The sequence below is a fragment of the Geotrypetes seraphini genome, chromosome 1, assembly GCF_902459505.1.
Source record: "Geotrypetes seraphini chromosome 1, aGeoSer1.1, whole genome shotgun sequence".
NCBI classification, from domain to species: domain Eukaryota; kingdom Metazoa; phylum Chordata; class Amphibia; order Gymnophiona; family Dermophiidae; genus Geotrypetes; species Geotrypetes seraphini.
Genome location: NC_047084.1, coordinates 17,083,298 through 17,103,869, shown reverse-complemented (window position 1 = coordinate 17,103,869; position 20,572 = coordinate 17,083,298).

Sequence of the window (20,572 nt, the reverse complement as noted above, 5' to 3'; positions counted from 1 at the left end):
GCTAGATATGAAGAATGGAGACCACAAGTTCCAACCTATCCTTCTTATAAGAAAAACTGCAATCCAACTATTTTCAGTTCAAAGTCTTTCCCTTTGGCCTCTCCTCAGTTTTTAGGGTGTTTTCAAAATGCGTATTGGTAGCTTTACACCTTTATATCCAAGGATATTTAATATTTCCTTGTCTGGATAATTAGCTTTTAGTGACTCCAGTAGATAATAAGAACACAAGGACACCATACTGTGTCAGACCAATGGTCCATCTAGCCCAGTCTCCTGTTTCCAACAGTGGTCAATCCAGGTCACAGTACTTAGCAGAAACCCGAATAATAGCAACCTTCCATGCTACCGTTCCAGGGAAAGCAGTAGCTACCCCTATGTCTGTCTCAATAGCAGACTATTGACTTTTCCTCTAAACCTTTAGTAAACCTAGCTACACTAACCACAGTAATCACCTTCTCTGGCAAAAAGTTCCAGAGCTAAACTATTTTTTAATAAAATAAACAAGTGGAGGGGCATAATCAAAAGGGACGTCTAAGTCCGATTACGTCCATTTCGCAAGTCGTCCAAAGTCAAAAAGTGCCTAAGTGACATTTTCGAAAGAGACGTCCAACTTCTTTTGACTTTCGAAAATCGTCCAAATTATACGTCCTGCAGATCTGATCTAAAATGTCTATCTTTATAGTCCATTTTCGTACAAATGTCCATCCAAGTCAAAAACATCTAGAACAAGCTCTGTTGGACGTGGGAGGGGTCTGCAAAGTGATTGACAGACAGGGCACCTAAATAGTTGGGTACCTTACAGGGCACTGCTGTGAACTTCACAAACAGGGTGCCATGGCTTCTTCTCACTACAGCTCCCTTATAGGTGACGGTGAGCCCCCCAAACCACCTCCAGAATCCCCTAGACCCACTTATCTACCACCCCTATAGCCCTTATGAATGCAGGAGCCACTTATATGCCAGTGCAAAAGGGTTTTGGGGGTGTATAGGAGAGTGCACATGTTTCAGTAACAATGCAGTGATTACAGGAGCTTATGGGCATGGGTCCATCTCTCTATGGGTCCCAAACCCACCCCCAAGATGACTTCATCTGCCTTTTGGCTGGACGACTAGGCTTTCCTATGCTAGGCAGCCAAGTGATGATTGTCTGGAGGCTGAAATTTCAAGTTGTGATTAAAATTTTTATTGGGGTGGGGGGGTGTTAGTGATCACTGGGGTAGTGTGTGGGGGTCTGTGTTATGTCTTTTCAGTGATTATCTGGTGAGTTTAGTTGGATTTTAGTGACTTAGACCATGTTTTAGATGGTCTAAGTCAAAATGTCCAAGTTTCCTCTAGGCTCTGTTGTTTAACTTTCGGTTATACATGCTGTACGACTAAGTCTAAGCCAGCCCATGTCCCGCCCAACTCCCGCCCTCGACACGCCTCCCGAAACGCCCCGTTTAGCTTTGGACGTTGAGCGGCTCTTTGAAGGCCTAAGTTGTTTAGAAATATGTCCAAAACCTGGTTTGATTATCGGCACTTGGACGTTTTAGAGATTTAAGGCTGGTTTTTGAACGTTTTTCTCTTTCGATTATGAGCCCCATATTTTTTGAATAAAAACTATTTTTTGAATAAAATTTTTTGGGTTTTTTAGTTCAAAAAGTTTTCATTAAATTTTGAATAAAAGGCAATAACAAGAAAGTAGAAGTATTCATATGTAATTTCATTGAGTGTCCCCTGGTTTTTGTACTTTTGGAAAGTGTGAAAAATCAATTCACTTTTACCTGTTCTACACCACTCAGGATTTTGTAGACCTCAACCATATCCCCTCATAACCATCTTTTTTCCAGCTTCTGACTTCACTATCACCACCGGTTGGTCATGTCATTAAAAGTTTACTTCATCTGGTATCTCCATTACAGGAAGCCATTATGCCTTGGGACCTGAATCTAGTCCTCATTTCCTTCATGAAGTCTTTTTTTAAAAAAACCTTTAGAACAAAGATTCTCAACCCAGTCCTTAAGACATACCTAGACAGTCAGACTTTCAGGATATCCACAATGAATATGCATGAGATTTTATGATATCCACAATGAATATGCATGAGATAGATTTACATACACTGTAGGCAGTGCATGCAGATTTGTCTTTTTGACAAAATAATTCAAGTCAGGATGGTGTGCTATGAGATTGAAGGGGGGACTATTCTTGAAAAAGCTAGGTGGCGAAACATGCCAAATGGGTCCCTTCCCGGCACAAATAAAGTTTTTACGAATGCAAATCAGCCAAAAAAAGCTAAGTCATTCAATTGATTTAAAGATATTTAATGAGAAGTTTATTTTCACAGTATCACTTTGAGCACAAAGCACTTTCACAAGCAGATCTGATGATGATGTGTGTGCCATAAAACTGATGCCTAGCTGTTGAAAATAGTGATTATTTGACTGGAGACACTTCTGAGGAATTTGCAAATAATTATGATAGAGTTATGTTGAAATATATATACTATGGTTTATTTTAGTAATGCAAATTTGTCAGATGCATATTCACTGTCGATAACCTAAATATCTAATTAGCTGGATGTGTCCCAAGACTTGATTAAGAAACCTTGCTCTAGAAAAAGATTCCTAACTTGGACAGTACTTTCCTAGTAGACATTGTTTCAGCTAGGAGAGTTACCAAAATTCAAGCTTTAGTAACGAATGAACCATATATCCAGTTCCTTCTTCACAAAGTCATCCTTTTTGATACATCCCACATTTTCTCCTAAGATTTTCACACCTTTCCTCCAGAATGAGAAAAAACCAAACCTGCTTCTAATTTTCTGTCTGAAGCCTCATACAAACGCATGAGAGAAAGCCTGTCGTACTCAAAATTATAAACAGGCTGTCGCATAAAAATATCCTGCATTATTATTAAAGTCAACCGAACTGTTCATTTTGTTTGATCCTTATAGAACTGATATGCCAGTTGCAAAAAGACCTCTAGCAAGCTAGCTGGCCTCTTGTATAAAATTCTATCACAAACAAGCAAATGCTTCTTTCAGCTATATAGTCATGTCTTATCAGGGTAGAGCTATTGCAGCCACAGTAGCCCTCCTGAAGTCTGTCCCACTGTATTCCTTTTGCAAAGAAGCTATATGGACCTTGCTTCACACTTGCACTGTGCATTATTGGATGGACCATCTTTAAGCACAGGACAGCACTTTCAGTCAAGAGGTATTGGCAAGTCTTTCCTTGTCAACCAACAACTCTTGATTATGTGGGCTGCTCCAAAGACTAATTAAATTCAGTGCTAAGGAGCCCAAGTCACCTACTTTTGTACCTACCAGTAACTTGGTCCTGTTTGTCAATTGAAAAAGCAATATAATCAATGTTTTCTGTAGACAGCAAGATTCTCTCCTTTGCCCCTAAGAATTTTCTCACTGTTTTGAGCTTTGAAACTAGCTTAGATGTTGAGGAGACTGCTGCATGTGGGAAGGGCTGTGCACATGAATTCATTATGAGTGTGACTTGTGGGCAGACTGCAGACTGAATGGACCAGTCTGGTCTTTATCTGCTGTCATTTACTAAGGGCTCCTTTTATGAAGGTGCGCTAAGCATTTTAGCGCATGCACCGGATTAGCTCATGCTATTGCGTGCGTTAGCCGAAAATCTACCACCTGCTCAAAAGGAGATGGTAGCGACTAGCATGCGTGGAAATTTAGCGTGCATTATTCTGCCCGTTAAGGCCCTAACGCGCCTTCATAAAAGGAGCCCTAAGTTTCTATCCCTCCTCCCTTTTATGAAGCCGCATTAGGCTTTTTTATCATTGGCCATGACGGTATTAGCTCCAGCGCTTATAGGAATTCTATGAGCATCAGAGTTTTTACCACCATGGCAAGCAATAAAAAAAGCCTAATGTGACTTCATAAAAGGGAGGGGGGTTATGTTATGATATATTTAGGAGGTAAATGCTTCTGTGTTAATTTTTTGCAGGCTCCTCGTGCTAATGTGAATATTAACACATGTACTGCTCCCCCACCCCCCCCAAAAAGAAAGAAGTCCAGCACATATGCCATATCTGTGCTTAGCGTATGGGAAAGTCCTGCGTTAGAATGTGTTACGTCCAGATTTTACCACACCTACATAAAAGGGCCCCATAGTAAGTCAGTGATAAAAATCACTTAGCAATATCTCTATCAAAAAGACATTTTTTACTCATCTTGAAATAATTATATATATTTGCTGCACCAAGGGCCAGATTCTGTACAGTGCAAACAAACTTGCATGTATTGTACAAGTTTGTGTGCATTGCCGATTTGCGCATGCACCTTACTTGATTAGCAAGCCAATCAGTGGCAATAATTGACAATTAACAAGGAATAATTGGTACTAATTTGATTTTATGCACACAGCTTTCTAAGCATCCTATATAATAAAAGGCTAACTCGCGCATGCGCAGTCCTATTTTCGTGTTCCGTGCGCTATAGGTCTGTGGCCGAAGGAGTGCGCATGCGCGCGAATACGTCACCACCCGATCGCCTCCACAAGCCGGACCGCAGCCAGACGACGTTATCCGTTTCTCCTGTCGCCGCCGCCGATCTCCGTTTCTCCTTTGCCGCCCACCCCCTTCTCTTCCCGCGGGTCCGAATGGCGATTCAAGCAGCGTGTACATCAGTCTCCACACGCTGCTTCGGGCCCTTCTACTGCCCTGATTTGCTCTGCCGCGTCTCTGATGATGTCATCAGGGACGTGCCAGAGTAAATCAGGGCAGAAGGGCCCGAAGCAGCGTGTGGAGACTGATAAAAGCGCTGCTGGAATCACCACCTTTGTAGTCCGGCCCGCGGGAAGGGGAAGGGGAAGGGACAGGGGCGGGTAGAGGAAACGCTAATGCTGCTGCACAGGGAACTGGGGGGGGGGGGAAATGGAGGGGAAGGGAATGCTGCTTTGGACGGACAGACAGACAGAGAGAGGAAGGGAAACACAAAGAAAATAAGAAATACACAGGGGCAGGTGCTCAGGGAACTGGTGTGGGGGGAGGGAAATGGAGGGGGATGGAATGCTGCTTTGGACAGACAGAGAGAGGAAGGGAAACACAAAGAAAATAAGAAAGACACAGGGGCAGGTGCACAGGGAACTGATGTGGGGGGAGGGGGATGGAATGCTGCTTTGGACAGACAGACAGAGGGAGGAAGGGAGACAGAAAGGAAAGAAGAAAGACACAGGGTCAGGGAGATACACAGAAAGACAGACAGGCAAAGGGGGCCAGGGACAGAGACAGACAGAAAGGACAGCGGGAGCCGCGTCAGGAGGGGTGCGGGATGCGGCAGTGGGAACTTTTCCAATGGGTGCAACTGGGCAGCTGTCGGGAACCTCTGATCAGGGGCAGAGCAAGGTAAGAGTATCATAGGGATAAGAAGGAGGAGGGAGGATAAAAAAGGAAGGGATGCCTACTGCTGGACAGGGGGAGAAGGAAAGAGATGCTGATGGACAGGGGAGGTGAAGAAAAAATAACGGAGGACTAATGTTGGACAGGGGGAGAAGGAAAGAGGTGCTGCTGGACAGGGGGGAGGTAAAACAAAGGGAGAAGGGCTGCTGCTGCATAAGGAGAGCAGTGAAGGGGTGGTGGTGGACACAGTGGAGGTAAAAGGAAGGGAAAATGGACAGGGGGAGCAGGCAAGGGGTGGTGATGGACAGCCAAGGAAAAAGAAAGGCAGAAAGAAAGAAAGCGGCTAAGGAGAGAGAGAGAAAAAAAGACAGACACACACACATATGTTCTAGCACCCGTTAATCTAACGGGCTTAAAGACTAGTATTCTATAAAGTGGTGCATGCAAATTCTAGTGTGCGGATCTCAAAAAGGGGTGTGGCCAAGGGGAGGAGCATGGGCAATCCTAAAATTTAGGCACGCTGTTATAGAATATGCCTGATCTACACACAACATAGGGGAAGGTATTTAGGCCTGGTTTTCTGTGGCATAAATGGTTGCACCTAAATATTAAATACCAAAAAAAGAAAGGGATAAAAAAAAAATGCAAGCAAAACAATACAAACACAACAGTACAAACAGCCTGGAGAATAGGGACAAAGATGACTTATTGATGCGACCTGACATTTCCGGAATAGAAACGCCACAGTGTTATATTTTTAATAAGTGAATAAATTAATAGTGTACATCCAGTACTATGGGACTGTTACCATCCAACATTTTGAAGTAAAAAGGGATTGCGCGATTTAGAGACCCCTGACATTAATGCCGAAACACAGGCTGTGTCAGGTCGCATCAATTAAAGTCATCTTTGTCCCTGTTCTTCAGGCTGTTGTGCTTATTTGCACCTAAATGTTAGTCGAGCACAAGAGCACTGTGCGTGATTCTATAAACTGCGCCTACCTTCGAAGGCATTTTATAGAATCACACTAAGCACCATCCTTGTCCACACCAATTGTTTTGGCCTCATATGTAGAATATGGCCCTGAGTGGTAAGAGCGGATAGCGTAGCTGGTTTTAAGAAAGGTTTGGACAAGTTCCTGGAGGAAAATTCCATAGTCTGTTATTGAGAAAGACACGGGGAAGCCACTTCTTGCCCTGTATCGGTAGCATGGAATATTGCTACTCCTTAGGTTTTGGCCAGGTACTAGTGACCTGGATTGGCCACTGTGAGAACGGGCTACTGGGCTTGATGGACCATTGGTCTGATCCAATGTTCTTATTTGGATCCAATTGGTCTGATTCTTATGTTCTTGTTTGGAGTTATAAGCTGTTATGTAATAAATGATCAGGCTTCATTATGATGTTCATGAGGCTCATATTTTTTAGGACATGCAAAGTTGTTCTGTTTGTAGTGGGAACACCTGGTGTGGGGCAGAAATGTAGGAAGTCAAAAATGTTTCAGTCATCTCTTAGGTTGCATTAAAATTTATTATCAAACAGGTGGAGCTCTATAGGAAGTAGTGTGTATATATGTGTGTATGTGCGGGGGGAGGGGGGGCGGGGGGAGGAGGAGGAGCACACTATACACACCGAAAAGCCTTACTGGTTTTTAAAATACATTGGGATTTGTTTCAAAAGTCTTCAAACACCTGTTTACCCCCCCCACACACACACACACACACCTTTTACAAAGCCGCATTAGGCTTTTATTTATTGCCAGCCGCCTCAGTATTAACTCATAGAATTCCTAATTCAGCTTCGTATAGGGGGAGTGGAGGATTAGTCAGCTAGTTTTTAATCAGTTGTTTAGAGAATGATTTTAGCCATAAAATGGTTGCAGTGTACATAAAAATGTCATTTTTCTCCTGCAAAGCTGGCACACTGAAAACGAACTGAATCTCCGCCAAGTCACTATTTAGAAGAGGACTAAATCATACCTCATGCCAGCATTTGCCCCTTCTCTTACTTACCAGTGAAGGAGGAGTGACCTAAAGGTTAGTGCAGTTGTCTGCAAAACTGGCAAACTAGATTTGATTCCCCATTCCTTGTGACTATGGGCAAGTCAATTACCCTGTGAGCCCACTAGGAAAAGAGAAACTAATTGCATGTAATATATGTAAACCAGGCTTGAAATACAGTGAGAACCCTCTCCCCCATTCGCTTGTAAAGCCCCCATGCCTGAGAAACTCCCTGACCCTCTACTTGTCCTGTTTGTTGTCTATTTGATTACACTGTAAGTTCTACTGAGTAGGGACTGTCTCTTTAATGGTTTAAGGAACAGCATTGCACACATCTAGCAATGCTAGAAATGTAGTAGAGGGTGAAATTAGAGTGAAGGGGGGAGTAAAAGAGAATTATGGGAGAATAAGAATGGATTGCAGGAGGGGTGATGGATAGAAATAGGAAAGAGAAAATCATGCAGAACAGAAGAGAGAGGAAGGGTGATAGAGGGAAGGAAAGTAAATTTATTTATTTATTAAAAAATTTATATACCGCATAAACTAAACTTAACCTTACATACCTGGTCTTCAACCAAAGGAAGGTTGACACGCTTAACAATAAGTTAAAAGATAAGCTAAAATACAAGAGAATTCGTTTTCAAAATGTTTAGCGAATAAAAAAGTTTTTAAAGATTTACGAAAAGATTGGTAGGAGCTGGGACACCTCAAAACTATGCAGTTTACAAAATTACATGCATACATATTTAAAATACTAAAACATATTTCAACAGAACAAACACAATAAAAACATTATCTAACAGTATCATTATTAATACAAATTAATCCTCTCCCTTTTCCTGCACATGCATGTGATGTCGTCGCGTTGACATCTGTGCATTCACAAAGGCTCTCCAGGTGCGGCCCTGAGCTCAGGGAAGGAGATAGGAGGTTCGTGTGGGGGCGGGGCTGTGGGCGGAACAGGGCAGGCCAGGTGTCCTCTTTTTTTAAAGAGGAAATTTGGTAACCCTAAATTGAGGATATAAGATAGAAAGTATTACCGTAGATCAGGTTTTAGCAGAATGTGAGGGTGGTTATATTGCAAAGATTTTAAATTATAAGGAACAACACTGGACTTTCTTTGGGGATTCTGTAAACCCCATGGGTTTAAATGCTGAGATTGAGTGGGTGACATTGGTTTAACCCAGCAGTTCTGCCCATTGGCTGTACAAGTCAGGTGATGGAAAATGATTCCTTTAAATGCAGTAAAACAATGCTGCAGCCATCTTTGAAAAATGGAAACATACCAGTCAGGATGGTGTGTTTGGCAAGTTAAGGTTTCTTTTCTTTCTATGATGATAGATAGCATTTTAATGCAATGCTTTTTTTAGGGGGAATTCCTTGAAACAGCCTATATGGCAAAACATGTTTGAGGCAGTCTTCTGACCGACTGGGAGAAATGTTATACTGTGTAGTTGAATCTTCACGACAAAATGAGCATTTAAGTAACATTTACCCTCTCCCACTCTTACAAAACAGTAACATGGTGGTTTTTTTTTAGCATCGGCCACAGCGGTAACAGCTCCGATGCTCATAGGAATTCTATGAGCGTCGGAGTTGCTACTGCCACTGCTGGCGCTAAAAACCACACTATGGATTTGTAAAAGGAGGGAGGGGAGATAGTTTTGAGACATCAAATTAAGATTTTGTAGTAGATATAATTGAGTTTTCAACATGCATAGATAATACTGAACCTATGAGGAGGTGGGTATATGAAGCCTAAACGTAATGAAGATTTGAACCTTTAAGTGGCACCGCTGAGGTCCGTTTAAGTAATGAAAAAGGAAGAAGCATTTCTATTAGTGCCACAATGCAGTTGTTCCTGAAGATCTATTTGTATGGATTGGCTTATTTTAAAAGATGGACATTGCTATGTTGCCACACTGACATCCAGTTTGCAGATGACTCTAAACTGTTCAAAGTTGTTAAAATGCATGCGGATTGTGAAACTTTGCAGTAAGCCCTTAGGAAATTGGAAGAATGGGAGTCCAAATGGCAGATAAAATTTAATGTGGACAAATGCAAAGTGATACATATTACTGGATGCTGCTAGAGTCCACTTTGGGTGTTAACACCCAAGAAAGGGATCTGGGTTTCATTGTAGACAATATGATGAAACTTTCTGCCTAATGTGCGGTGGCGGCCGAAAAAGCAAACAAATGGATGGCTAACAAGACAAAGAATGTTATAATGCCTCTGTATCGCTCCATGGTGTGACCTCACCTGGAGTATTGCATTCAATTCTGGTCTCCTTATCTCAGGAAAGATATAGCACACTAGAAAAAGTTCAAAGAATAGATACCAAGATGATAAAGGGGATGGAATTCCTCTCCTATGAGGAAAGACTAAAAAGGTTAGAGCTCTTCTGCTTGGAAAAGAGAAGGTTGAGGGGAGATATGATTGAAGTCTACAAAATCCTGAGTGGAGTGGAACGGGTACAAGTGGATTGATTTTCCACTCCGTCAAAAATTACAAAGACGAGGGGACACTCGATGAAAATGAAGGGAAATGCTTTTAAAACCAATAGGAGGAAATATTTTTTTTACTCAAAGAATAGTTAAGCTCTGAAACATGTTGCCAGAGGTTGTGGTAAAAGCAGATAGCATAGCTGGTTTTAAGAAAGGTTTGGACAAATTCCTGGAGGAAAAGTCCATAGTCTATTATTGGATTGGTAGCATGGAATATTGCTACTCCTTGGGTTTTGGCCAGATGCTAGGGACTTGGATTGGCCACTATGAGAACGGGCTACTGGGCTTGATGGACCATTGGGCTGACTCAGTAAGGCTATTCATATGTTTTCCCCAGTTTATCATTTGGATGTTTCAGTTTGTAAAACAAATGTTTCCAGGCTGTATCCTATTCTAAAATACATTTGAGCTGGAAGTTCATTTTTGACTTAGACATCCATAATGGAGGAGCGGCCTAGTGGTTCGAGAAGCTGCCTCGGCACCCTTAGGTTGTGACTTCAGTTCCCACTGCAGTTCCTTGTGACTCTGGGCAAGTTACTTCATTAACCTGTATAAACCACACAGAAAAGCAATATGTCCTTTAAGGGCCATCCCCTTTACTCTGAGTCAGATATCCTTTCTAAAATGCCCTTCACACAGGCACTGTGAAACAAATAAAAGCATTATTGAATTTAAATTCCAGTCATTCTTTTCTGCTAATTATCTTTAGATCTGCAGATCATTAAAGGGGTTAAATGCTTTTCTTTTTTCTTTCAGTTGTAGCTCAGGGCAAGTTACAATCAGGTGCAGGAAGTATTTTTCTGTCCTTGGATTGCGTACAGTCTACATTTGTACCTGAAACAATGGAGATCACAGTTGTAATGAGATTTCAATCCTGGATTCCCTAGTTTTCAAGCTGCTGCTTTAACCATTAGACTTCTCCTCCACTCAATTATGACAAGAACTTATTTGATATACAGTAATTTTAGCCATAGAAAATTAGTTCATTCATTATTGTTGTCCTTTCTGTGAGGAAAGGAGGGACAGGGGAGATATGATTCAGACATTCAAATACTTTAAAGGTATTAACTTAGAACAAAATCTTTTCCAGAGAAAGGAAAATGGTAAAAACCAGAGGACATAATTTGAGGTTGAGGGGTGGTAGACTCAATCGCAATGTAAGGAAATTCTTCTTTACGGAGAGGGTGGTGGATGCCTGGAATGCGCTCCCGAGGGAGGTGGTGGAGAGGAAAATGGTGACAGAGTTCAAAAAAGCATGGGATGAATACAGAGGATCTCGAATCAGAAAGAATTAAGGCCAGTACTGGGCAGACTTGCACGGTCTATGTCCATATATGGCTGTTTGGCTGAGGATGGACTGGGGAGGGCTTCGATGGCTGGGTTGGTTTGGATGGGCTGGAGTGAGCTTTAATGGAGACTTCAGTAGATGGAACCTAAGCATAGCAGAGCTTTAGGTTCTGGCCCAGCAATAGCTAAGAAGAAGGAATATTTAAATTAAGTCATTAAGTCATTTAAATTAAATAATTTAAAGAGTGGGTAGGGTTGGGCAGACTGGATGGACCATTTGGGTCTTTATCTTCTGTCATCTACTATGTTACTATTTTCTGCATATAAAATTCCTTGAATTCTTCAGCAACATGGGCACTATATCTGTGGGAATGCTTTCTTGGGGAGGGAAGGCTATATCTGTGGGAATGCTTTCTTGGGGAGGGAAGGGAAGGAGCAGAAGCTGGAATAACATGACATATGTTTTATTTTGCTTACTCCTGAAAAACTGTCCACAAAGAAAGATGTATATTTCTGCAGGTACCATTTCTTCACACAACATATAATTAAACTCTGGAATGTGTTGCTGGAGAATGTGGTGAAATCAGTTAGCTTAACGGGGTTTTTAAAAGGTTTGGATAATTTCCTAAAAGATAAGTTCATAGACTATTATTGAGATGGCTTGGGGAAATCCATTGCTTATTCCTAAGATAAACAGCATCAAATTTGTTTTACTACTTGGGATCTAGCTAGGTACTTGGGACCTGGGTTGGCCAGTGTTGAAAACAGGATATTGGGCTCAATAGACCTTTGGTCTGTCCCAGTATGGCAATTCTTTCGTTCTTATGATATTTTTCCAAGGCCCTATTACTTTTTTCTCAGAACACAAGAATAGCCTTACTGGGTCAGACCACTGGTCCATCTAGCCCAGAAGCCCATCCTCATGGTAGCCAGTCCAGGTCACTAATACATGGAAAAAGTCCAAAGAAAAGTCACGTTCCATGCTACCAATCCAGAGCAAGAAGTGGCTTCCCCCCATGTCTGTCTCAATAACAGACTATGGACTTTTCCTCCAGGAAATTGTCCAAACCTTTCTTAAAACCAGCTATGCTATCCGCTCTTACAACAACCTCTGGCAATGCTTTCCAGAGCTTAACTATTCTTTGAGTGGAAAATATTTCATCCTATTGGTTTTAAAGGTATTTCCCTCTGACTTCAAGTGTCTATTAGTCTTTGTAATTTTTGATGGAGTCAAAAAATCAATCCACTTGTACCCGCTCTACACCACTCAGGATTTAGTAGACTTCAATCATATCTCCCCTCAGCTTTCTCTTTTCCAAGCTGAAGAGCCCCAAACTTTTAGAAGAGATTTCAATGTTCACTCCAGTTAACTATGAGTAAAATTTTATATCCACTGTAAGCTCCAAATTGGGCAGCATCACCTGAAGTGGTAATAGTGTGTGACTACCGCTAGGGGCCAGCGCTCCAATTTGAATACGGATGATCTATGGAGCAGGAATGACCATGATCACTCTTGATTCCTACTAGAACCCCAGAATCCCTGGTAAAGTCAGGGGTTATAGGGTCTTTGTAGGGGTATTAAAGGTAACTTCTGGGAGGTGAAGGTGACAGCAGAGAATGTCTTCAGTTGTTGCGCCTGCTCCTTCAAGCACATGCCTTAAAGCAGGTGCAAAAGCTGAACTGCATAATTTTAAATATACAATAGATGTGGCTTTTATTGTAACATGGGGAGTCCATGTCTACTTTTCATGGCATGTCCAAGCCACACCCCTGCTGTTATTCTCTCATATATCCTTTCAAATTTTGTGTTTGGGAGAAGGGGTAGAGCTAATACATATTCAAATAGCTTTATACAATTTTCATTTGATCTATTATCTATGCTATGCTAGGTACTTTATATTCCGCTTTATTCCTTATAGATTCAGAGTGGTTTACATAGAGTTAAACAGACATGGTTGTAGAGGCTGTTGAGGTTGTCAGGAGGTTTTCAAATAGATACAGTATGTTTTTACATTCTTTCAAAAGATGGTGTATGTAGGCAAGGTTCTAATTGCAACTGGTAATTCATTCCAGATTTTTTTGCTCCCAAGTATCTAAATGATCATTGGTGGTGCTTTCTGAAGTTCACCTTATTCAGTGCAGGAAACAATAATTTATATTTCTGGCTATATTTCTGATGCTATTTGCATATAAAGATGCTTCTTAAAAAAAGGGGCCATAGTCCCTACAACTAATATATATATATATATATATATATATAATAATATATATATATATATATATATACTAGCTGATGCCCCGGCGTTGCACGGGTATTTAATTATAGCAATAACACAGTAAATGGATTGAAATAAAGATACTTTATAGTGGTGAAAGAAATTATTTTTTTACAGCTTTATAAAAAGTACAATAATCAAATTATAATGTGAAATATTTGACAAAATGAATACAATACAACTAACACAAAATTTGATTATAAACAACAATTTTAGTTTCACCTCCAGGAGCAAGAACATATAAATTCTTGGGTGAACCCACCCTTGATCAAGCAACATAGAGTTGTCCATGGGAAAAACAGGGGGATCTTAAATCCACTCCACAGTATGTAATAGTCTGTCCCTGTGATTTGTTGATTGTGATAGAGAATGCAAGTCTCACTGGAATTTGCAATCTCTTAAACTGAAAAGGAAGATCTGTTGGAATAAGTGGCATCCAAAAGTTTCAGTATTGATTTAAACAACTCAATATGTGGAAACTCAGGTTGAAAAGAAACTCCATGCAGTTTGTTCCCGGTTCAGAATGGAACCTGTGTTCCTAGTTCAGGATATGTGAGTACTCATGTAATGTAATAACATTATGAACTGGGATGCATGAAGGAAACAGTTACAAACACAGTTAGAACATACAAAGTCTATATGTATGGTGTCCGTGGTAGAATAGAAACGATGTCCCTAGTGGTTATAGTGTCATAGAAAGTGTTTTATAGTTGGAATTACTGTGAGAATGGCAGCTGTTTACATTTTTTCCATTGACATGAATGGGTGAAATCTGATTTTCTGTTTGTAGCTCCGCCCACGTGTGCAGGTGGGCCGCGAGACCACCAGAACATATCACCCCAGGTAGTGAGGGATCAGCATACCAAGTTTCGTTCTAATCGGTCAAGCCGTTTTTGAATTACTGTGAGAATGGCAGCTTTTTACATTTTTTCCATTGACATGAATGGGTGAAATCGGATGTTATGTTTGTAGCTCCGCCCACGTGTGCAGGTGGGCCGCAAGACCCCCAGAACATATCACCCCAGGTAGTTGGAATTACTGTGAGAATGGCAGCTTTTTACAATTTTTCCATTGACATGAATGGGTGAAATCTGATTTTCTGTTTGTAGCTTCGCCCATGTGTGCAGGTGGGCCGCGAGACCCCCAGAACATATCACCCCAGGTAGTGAGGGATCGACATACCAAGTTTCGTTCAAAGCGGTCAAGCCGGTTTTGCGTGATCGCAACACATACACACACACACATACATACATACATACACACATACATACCTCCGATTTTATATATATAGAAGAAGAAGATGACAAGGGAAGTAATATGAAATGCCTATTCCTATTATATATATATGTATATATATATACACACACACACATATATATATATATATAATAGGGATAGGCATTTCATATTACTTCCCTTGTCATTTTTGAGAATATTTGTTTTCATTTGGCCATTTGTTTATCATGAGAACAAAATCTTATGAAAAAGGGCACACTCTTTCTGAATGAGTGTGCACAATGGATCAAATTCTATATATGTTTCCAAGTTTATATACATTTAATATACCGACTGTCATCATGTATCTGGCTGGTTTATATTACATTACATTAGTGACTTCTATTCCGCTCGTACCTTGCAGTTCTAGGCGGATTACAAAGAAACTAACTGGACATTTCCAGGAACATTACAGATTAGGTATTAGGTTTCCAAAGAAGCTAATTGGACAGTTCCAGAAGATTTGCAAGTTAGGTAGTGGAATACATGGTTGATACTTAGGAGAGAAAAAATTACAAGAGGGGTGAGACTATTAGGGAGGATTTACAAGGGAGGAGAAGGACAAGGGGAAGAGTTAAGATATCTGGATACATTTTTTGAATAGCAGAGTTTTGATTCCTTTTCGAAATGATTTGAAGTCACTCGTTGTTGTCAGTAAGTTGGAGATGGAGTGGTCAAGTTTCGCTGCCTGCGTCGCTAGTAGGTTGTGAAACATCTTCTTGTACCGAGTACCTTTGAATTGGGGATAAGTAAATAGGGTTTGAGTTCTTCTTTGCCTAGTAGTAAGATTTTGATTTAGGTGGTTGTTTAGGTAAGTGGGGGCAGTACCATTTATAGCTTTGAATAATAGACAGTATAGTTTGAATTGAATTTGTGCTTGTATTGTAACCAGTGTGAGTCCAGGTAGGCAGCGGTGATGTGGTCATATTTACTCAGCAAGTAGATTAATCTGAGAGCTGTGTTTTGTACAGTCTGTAGTTATTTTATCATGAATGCAGGGCATGGTAGATAGCGGATATTGCAATAGTCCACTAGACCTAGGACTAGGGATTGGACTATGAGCCTATATTGCTCTATGTCGAAGAATTTTCTTATTTTTTCTTAGATTTCTCATGGTTTACAAAGCTAAAAACATTAACATAAATTTAAGAATGGGGTAAAAAGAAAAGGTTGGTGTACGCAAGTGTGAGGGAGAGGGGGAAAGGAAAGTTTATAATTACATCATTAAATAAAATAAAAATAAATGAGGGGAAGAGGGGAGAGGAAAAGATACCAGGAGAGGGGTTTGCTTCTTAAAAGCGGTTCTTTTTGTATACTGAAGTGCAGTTGGAAAGGGGTTTTGTCAAACGCTATGGTATGCATCTTGGAATAAGACAGTTTAGTTATGAATTTATCAAGAGAATTTTCTTGGTGAAGATGAGATAGCATGGAATTCCAAAGGGTTGGGGCTGTAACAGAGAAATTAGTGTTTCTAGTGTAATAAAGTTCCTTGATTGGGGGGACAGTCAATAAATTCTGGTCAGCTTATCTGAGGGTCCGTGGAGAACAGTAAGGAATGATAAGTTTATCAAGAAAGCTGGCGAACACGTAAGTTTGATTTTAAAAGCCAATTGGTGCACAAAAAATCTTTACTCAGCATTATTCTATAAACTATCTCCAAAGTTAGGCTGTAACAGAGAAATTAGTGTTTCAAGTATTATAAAGTTCCTTGAAGAAAGAAGGAAGTGCACCGAGGACACAGACCTGCAACTAGAGAGATGGACGTACACCAAGGACATGGACCTGTGGCTAGAGAGACAAGATAATATAGAGAAGACAGCAATCATCGTGGGAGACTCCATCATTCAACAAGTCGAAAGCCATATAGCAGGAGGAAGACAGGATCGACTGGTAACCTGCCTACCAGGAGCCAAGGTGGAGGATACAGTGAGCCGCATCGACAGGATCATCGACAGTGTGGAAGGAGGAGATACATCGGTGGTGATCCATGTTGGGACAAATGACTTGAGCAACAGGAACTACAGCAGGGAAACACTGAAAGACCAGTTCTGGATGCTAGGAAGGAAGCTGAAGATCAGAACGCCGATGGTGGCATTCTCGGAGATATTGCCAGTACCCAGGGCTGACGAGAAGGGGCAAGTAGTCAATGCATGGATGAGATGCTGATGTGAGGAAGAAGGATTCCACTTTGTGCGCATCTGGACGGTGTTCTAGGAGAAGAGCAAATTATACAGGAAGCATGGACTCCACCTCAGCAGGGACGGAACGAGGCTACTTGCAAGCAACATCAAGTGAGAAATTGAGAAGTTTTTAAACTAAGAAAAGGGGAAAGCCAACAGTCGACCAAGAGTCAATGGTTCGGGAAACGGTATACCCAGAGGATACTGTGCAAGAAGATTGCAGGGAAGACTCACCGGATCATAGGCAAGATAGAAATCCAGATGGATTGAAAGGGACAGATGCGAGGGAGATAGAAGGAGTAAGAAAGTACAAGAATGTAACAGGCTGCAAACTTAAGTATATGTACACAAACGCAAGGAGCCTATGGAATAAAATGGGGGAATTGGAAGCTATGGCACAGAAAGATAACCTAGACATCATTGGCATCATGGGAACATGATCAGGACAACATCTGGGACACTGTACTACCAGGATACAAGCTATACCGCAGAGACAGAGTAGGACAAAAAGGTGGGGGTATTGCCCTATACATAACAGAGGGCATTGAGTCTACCAGAGAGAACATGCCAGAAACAAACAATAAGGTAGAGACTCTACAGGCCAAAATACTGGGAAAAAAATGGAATAAATATGAAGATCGGCATCTACTACTGACCCCCAGGGCAGTCCGAAGAGATTGATGAAGAAATGATGGACGAGATTAAACATGAATGCAAAGGAGGCAACATAGTTATCATGGGTGACTTCAATTATCCGGGGATAGATTGGAACCTAGGCAACTCAAGCTGCAGTAGAGAGACCAAGTTCCTGGAAGCTGTAGGCGATTGCTTCCTGGAACAACTTGTCATGGAAAATTTGAGAGGAAATGCAATTTTAGACTTAATTCTAAATGGACTACGAGGACCGGCACAAGGTATAGAAGTAGAAGGGATGCTGGGAAACAGTGATTACAACATGATCCACTTTAACCTAGACACAGGAACAAAAAATAAATCTAGAACAATGGCCAAGGCACTGAACCTCCGAAAAGGGAACTATGAAAGGATGAGAGTCATGGTGAGGAAGAAGATTAGGAAGAGGATAAGCACTGTAAATACACTAGAGCAAGCATGGTTCCTTTTTAAGGACACAGTCACAGAGATGCAAAATTTATATATACCACATATCAACAAGGGTTCCAAGAGGAAGAACAAGGAACCGGCGTAGCTCACTGTAGCAGTGAAGGAAGCAATCAGAGACAAGAAGGCTTCGTTTAAGGAATGGAAACGGGCAAAAACGGAAGAAAACTGGAAAAAGCACGAACAACATCAAAGCAATAAGGCGGTAAGAGGGGTCAAAAAAGACTACGAAGAAAAAAATAGCCAAGGAGGCCAAAAACTTTAAGCCGTTCTTCTGACATATTAAAGGGAAACGCCCCGCAAAGAAGCGGTGGGGCCGTTAGATGACCAGGAAATAAAGGGAGTAGTAAAAGAGGACAAAGCAATCGCCCACAAACTGAACACATTTTTTGTGTCTGTATTTACCGAAGAGGATATATCCAATATACCGGAAGCTGACAGGCTATACACAGGAAATGAAGATGGGAAACTGACAGGGATGACGGTCACTCTAGAAGAGGTATGCAGACAGATTGATAGGCTTAAAAATGATAAATCTCTGGGACTGGACAACATCCACCCGAAGTTAATCAAGGAAATCAAAAGGGCTATAGCTAAACTGATTCAACTAATAGCCAATCTGTTGATCAAATCAGGAAAGATTCCAGAAGACTGGAAACTGGTGAATGTTACACCGATCTTCAAGAAAGGTTCAGTACTGACTTCGGTACTAGGAAAGATGGTAGAGGCTCTGATAAAGGACCACATCATCGATCACCTTAATGGACACAAACTGATGAGGACCAGCCAGCACGGCTTCAGTAAAGAATGAGCTTGCTTGACAAACTTACTGCACTTCTTCGAAGGAGTAAATGGGCAGATAGATAAGGGTGACCCAGTCAACATCGTATATCTAGATTTTCAGAAGGCGTTTGACAAGGTTCCGCAAGAATGTCTACTTCAAAAAACTGCGAGCCATGGAATCGAGGGTGATATACCCACGTGGATTAAAAACTGGTTGGTGGATAGGAAACAGAGAGTGGGGGTGAATGGACAATACTCAAAGTGGAAAAGCGTCATGAGTAGAGTGTTGCAGGGTTCGGTGCTCTGGCCTGTGCTCTTCAACATATTTATAAACATATTTATAAATGACCTAGAAATTGACATGACGAGTGAAGTGATTAAATTTGCGGACGATACAAAGTTATTCAGAGTAGTGAGGACACAGAAAGATTGCGAAGACCTACAAAGAGACATAAATATGTTCAAGGAATGCGCCATGAAATGGCAAATGAGGTTCAACGTGCATAAGTGCAAGGTGATGCATGTTGGTAACAAAAATCATATGCACAAATATAGGATGTCCAGTGCTATACTCAGAGAGAGCCTCCAGGAAAGAGACATGGGAGTACTTGTAGATAAGTCAATGAAACCATCCACACAATGTGCGGTGGCGGCGAAAAGGGCAAACAGAATGCTAGGAATTATTAAGAAGGAGATCACAAACAGATCTGAAAAGGTTATCATGCCGTTATACCAGGCCATGGTATGCCCCCAGCTGGAATACTGCGTCCAACACTGGTCGCCGTACATGAAAAAGGACATAGTACTACTCGAAAGGGCCCAGAGACGAGCAATAAAAATGGTTAAGGGACTGGGAGTTGCCATACAATGAGAGGCTAGAGAAACTGGGCCTCTTCTCCCTTGAAAAGAGAAGACTGAGAGGGGACATGATTAAAACATTCAAGATATTGAAGGGAATTGACTTAGTAGAGAAAGAGAGATTGCTCATCCTCTCCAAATTGAAGAGAATGAGATGGCACTCGCTGAAGTTAGAAGGGAAAAGATTTCATACAAACGTAAGGAAGTTCTTCTTCACCCAGAGAATGGTAGAAATCTGGAACGCTCTTCTGGAAGCTGTTATAGGGGAAAGCACCCTTCAGGGATTCAAGACAAGGTTGGATGAGTTCCTACTTGATCAGAACATACGCAAGAAAGGCTAAACTCAAATAGAGCACTGGTCTTTGACCCAAGGGCCGCCATGTGAGCGGACTACTGGGCACGATTGACTACTGGTCTGACCCAGCAGCAACAAATCGTATGTTCTTATGATTGGGGGGACAATTAATAAGTTCTGATCAGCTGATCTGAGGGTCCATGGAGAAGAGTAAGGAATGATAAGTTTATCAAGAAAAGGTATGTATTAGATCCTCCCTGAGCTCTTGGAACATCAGCCAGATTGGTTATATCTTGTATGGAAAATCATGGCCCCAATGAGACTGTCTCATATATTAAATATCAAATTACCTAGTTATGCTAAGGACAATGTGATTTTATTGGACACATGGAAAACAATTAAATTTATTGATAAATTAACAGAGATCCCCATAATGAAATCTACTTTGCAGTCCTTATGGTTAAACTCCAAGATTCAAATAGGCGGTGCTGGGATTGGTTGGAAGAATTGGATGCAGACAGGTATTCGGACATTAGATGACGTTATGTCTAATGGAAATCTGCTTGATTTTTCACAATTGCAACAATCATTTGGAATTTTAAAATCTCAACAATATAGGTGGTTGCAATTGAAGCAGGCTATTC